The sequence below is a fragment of the Callospermophilus lateralis genome, unplaced genomic scaffold, assembly GCF_048772815.1.
Source record: "Callospermophilus lateralis isolate mCalLat2 unplaced genomic scaffold, mCalLat2.hap1 Scaffold_74, whole genome shotgun sequence".
NCBI lineage: Eukaryota > Metazoa > Chordata > Mammalia > Rodentia > Sciuridae > Callospermophilus > Callospermophilus lateralis.
Genome location: NW_027515420.1, coordinates 7,242,452 through 7,246,955, shown reverse-complemented (window position 1 = coordinate 7,246,955; position 4,504 = coordinate 7,242,452). Strand labels below are relative to the sequence as shown.

Genomic DNA, 4,504 nt, shown 5'->3' with positions numbered 1-4,504 from the left:
TGGAAGCAACAGAACACTGATATAAATTCTGGTACCAGCCATGCTACCATAACAAAACCTCAAATATGTGCAAAGTGTTTTGGAATCTGCTGGTAAACTAAGCTGCTGGAATTTTGAGAAGAATGATAATAATTGTAAATGCCTACATTGCTTTGAAAAACTGCTATAATTATGGACCCTAAAAGGACTGCAAGGGAGTGCTCAGAAGAAAAAAAACCTCATGTTATTGAAACTGCAGGAAGGGAGACCCTTGTTCCACAGTGGCCAGAAGCTTAGGAAAATGGTTCCCTCCCTTTAGGAGGTAGGACCTGTCAATGGTGAGTTTACAAGTTGGGTTGAGGAGATGTCTAAACAAAGTGTTGAAGTGAAAGCTGGTTCTTCTTTATGTTTATAGTAAAATGTGGGGGTGGGGAGAGAGAGGGAGAAACTGAGGAAAGAGCTGTCAATATGGGAAATCCTCATCCTCTACAGATGGCAAAAGGTGCTAAAAATAATAGATTGCTGCTCTGGAGGTTAGCACAAAGAGCTGAAGGGTACAGCAGTACAGCTCTTTGCTGCAATCTCAGGAAGATGGAAAGGTCCCAGCATTCAACACCAGGGGTTCAAGTTATGCCAGTGGGTCTTCTCAGTCCTTTTAGAGAGCCACAAGGGAGCTTCTTGGAATTATCCTTCAGCCACCCCAGAAGAAGCTGAAAATGGAAAAGGAACGACCTCAGCAAGATGTGAGCACATGTTCTGTCTCATGAGGCATCCAAGGGGCCCACAAGGAACTGGGCTGTCTCATCAGCAGGAGAGCTGCCTGTGGGAACTGACAGGGACAGACCACAGGACAGGGGGAGGTGCTCAGAACTATCAAGATCTCTGGCAGGAGGGGGCTGGGCAAGTCACAGGGCTACTAACACAAGTTCCCTTCCATGAAGAAGCAAGAAGACACAGTGGGCAGAGATAATCCAGATAGGATTTTCCCGGGCCTGGGGACCTAACATAGAGGAATTCCCCCACTGGATTCAATTTTCCCCATGTTTAAAGAAGAATGCCAGTAACGGTCACTTTTCAATTCCCATGTAACAAATTAGCACAAAGGTAGCGACTTAAAACAGCACAAATTTTTTGGAACCTGTTGAGAGCCACAGCCACAGTCAGAATGATGCCTGGCATATTGCCAGAGGGAATGGTTGAAAGGTGACACCAGTGAACCTTTGAGATAATGATTTGAGTTTAGCTGTATATAATTGCTGTGGTGCTAGATTGATTGAGTTGTATATGGACCCTGTTGGGGGTGGGGGGGGGAATAGGGCAGCTCCCGGAATCTGCTTCAGGCACCCAATACTTTGTAGTCATGTTGCAGGGCTCTTCTTTTGGAATTGCTTTCAGAGTTTATTGGAAATTTTTGAATGGTGACAAGTCTTGTTCTCTAAAGATTAATTAATTTTCAGCAGTAACTAAATTTCCAAAAAGCAAAGTATGGTATATAAATTTGGGCTCAAAATTAGACAAAGGTTATGAAAGGACTAGAAATCAAGTAGACATAATTTCCCATATGGCTTTTAACTGACTGTAAAGAAAACTCAAGAATAACATTTAGAATAGTTGAAATCAGTTGTAACTTCCCATATTAACTTTGCTTTTATAATTAGTTTGAAATTATCTTAAAATCTAAGTACTTTCATATCATATCAAACATTTTAGCAGATAACACTAACTTGAATCAGTTACTCTTAGTTTCTTTACCTACATTCATTGTATTCAAATAATAATAATAATAATAATAATAATAATAAAATGTGTTAGGCACCATTCTGCTTCAAAGGTGTTTCTATCAAAATTTGTGTGAAATTGAAAGACCCCAACTTAAGAAGTCCAGGCTGACAGTGCAATAACAAAACCACAGGATGTTCTACTCAGAAAACAGGATAATTAGGAAAGTACTGAAAAGTCACGTCCGAGGGCTGATCAGGTAAACAGGAACAGATAAGGAGAGCCAGAGCAGATAAGCAGAAATAGAAGAGAGAACCAGGCACGTACATGTGGTTTTTCCGGGAACTTAAAGAAAAAACAACCTCGACGCCCGTGAGTGACCTATAGATTTATGGGTTTGTTTTGAAGTACACTTTGGAAAAAAAACAAGTTTACCCCCTAGGTGACCTATATGCTGGATTCAGAGGAACCAATAGAAAAGCTGTTGCTGTGCATTTCCTACTGAAGTATGTCTGAAGTTATAAAAATCTTCTGTTCTAAAGTAACCTATGCTGAATTAATTAAAAAACAACTGTGGCACTTTAGATAAGACAATTATTCTATTGCATATTTTAAGTACCTAAGGTCAACCTGATCAATAGTAACTTCCTGAGAAGAGTAAGGAGCATGGTGGCTTTAAGGAGTGAGTCGTTTAGGGTCATGAGGGAGCATTGAGGTCTGACACACATTATGCAGTCCCAAAAACAACATAGTCCAATCCAATGCCTCCACCAGCATGAGGAGGGGCTCCAAAACGGAAGGGCTCTCTCTGTTAGCAGCTGAGGATCATGTATTCTTTGAGCTCCTGACAATATTTCTTCTCCTCTCATGAACATATCATAAGAGTTGGACTGTTTAGGATTTCTTGGGTCAGGCATGGTATAGAAAAGTCTTACAGCCAATGGATATTTATCAAGAATATAAAAATCTGTATCATACTTTTCCTTTACCAAACGACCCAATAGTTTTTCATTTGGTGTACTCAGATCTTCTTCATCTCCCATTTCAACTCGAGCTTCTCTAAGCATAGCCAAAGCTTCACAATACTCTAGTCTTAAAGTTGGTTCCAAAAATTTGAAGGGTTCACAAGGGAACAGTTTGTTCACGGTTTGAATTTCAGTCTGAAACCTTTCTTGAAGTCCTTTGAATATTTGTACCAAGGTGTCAGCAATTTCCTCTAAAACTTCATGATAATGATAATTAAAAGCCATTTCAATGTCCAGACCAACAAATTCAGTCAGATGTCTATGGGTATTGGAGTCTTCAGCTCTGAAAACTGGTCCAATACAGAACACCTTCTCAAAATCAGCACAAATGCACATTTGCTTATACAGCTGTGGAGACTGAGCTAGGTATGCAATATTTTTAAAATATGATACAGCAAATACATTGGCTCCTCCTTCACTGGCAGCTGAAATAATTTTAGGAGTCTCGATTTCCACAAAACCTTTGTTAATTAAAGTTTCTCGGAAAAGATGGCAGATGCCAGACTGGAGACAGAAGATTGCCTGACTAGTTGATGTCCGGAGATCAATGACTCTGTTGTCTAATCTTGTATCTTGGTTAACAGTAGCTCTTCCTTCCTCTTCTCCTTCCACCTCAGGCCGAATGGCATCATCCAGCTGCAGGGGCAGGCGGGGATCAGCCAAACTGATCACATAAATCTTCTGAACATGTAACTCAACATCCTGCTGTGTACAGCTTCCAACTTTCTGATTCACTTTTCTCACAACGCCTTCTACATCTACGATGCTTTACTTGTTGATGTTGGCAGCAAATTTAACCTTATGCTTGCTTGCATGGTCTCCCACAGCCACAAGAGCCTCGACATTAAACTGCTGCTGACGTAGAACTAAGAAGCATTGCTTCCCTTTAGCTCTACTTGTATGAACACTTGCACGTACCCAAACAACTTCATCAGCTCTTTGTACTGTCAAGTCTCTAACCAAAACCAAAATTCGATCTGGTTTTTCCTGTGATTGTATCATTGAAGATATTCCATATCTTTCTTTAGCATAATCTTCCGCTGCGTCCATGATCTCCCGCGGCTTCTCCTGAGTCTTGCGACTGGCGCTGGTGCTGGGCATCGAGACACTTGGACACCACTCTTCCTCGCAGGCGACTGTAAGGGCAAGCCAAGGGGCTTCTCCCTCCCGCACAGTCTCCGCCCTCCTGGCCCTCCTGCCTTGGTACACGTGCTGGGACTCCGCGTGGAAGTTCGGCTTCCTTAAGGTAATATTTTGATCTTTTTTAACTCAGGTGGCATTATATCAAATGCAGGGTATCATAAAATAGTGCTTTTGCAAGTTTAAATAATAATGCTTAAAATATTTTTCTATGGAGTCATTATCTTTTGAAATATTTTCTGAGATGCCAGAATTGTCCAGAATTTATACAGAATTAAAATATATTATATGAGGAAGCCCAGCATTCAGATAGTCACAGAATTGCAGTTTGAATCACAGTGATATTAAAAATCAAAACTGGAGTCTAAAGTTATTGAAACTCATTACTTTGTAAAGGCTTAAAATAATGCAAATGTGAAAGACCACATTAAAAATGCAAGCTTTTATAGGAACATTTTTTCACTTTTTAGGAGGATACACAGAGAAATCAACATTAGAGTTTTCCTCTGACAAGAAATAAAATTGTATATTCTATTTGATGCAATGCTTTCTAAAAGAGCATATTTAACTATTATATGAAGTTTGCATTCTGAATGATATAGAAAAGAAATGACTATTGTTTGAACTGCATATTCTATTGA

The 4,504-nt window shown here is 40.0% G+C and overlaps 1 pseudogene; it reads right to left on the bottom strand.

The window, feature by feature from the left end:
* Positions 1 to 2,341: 2,341 nt before the first annotated feature.
* LOC143389932 (aspartate--tRNA ligase, cytoplasmic pseudogene) lies at positions 2,342 to 3,827 on the bottom strand (annotated as a pseudogene).
* Positions 3,828 to 4,504: the final 677 nt, after the last annotated feature.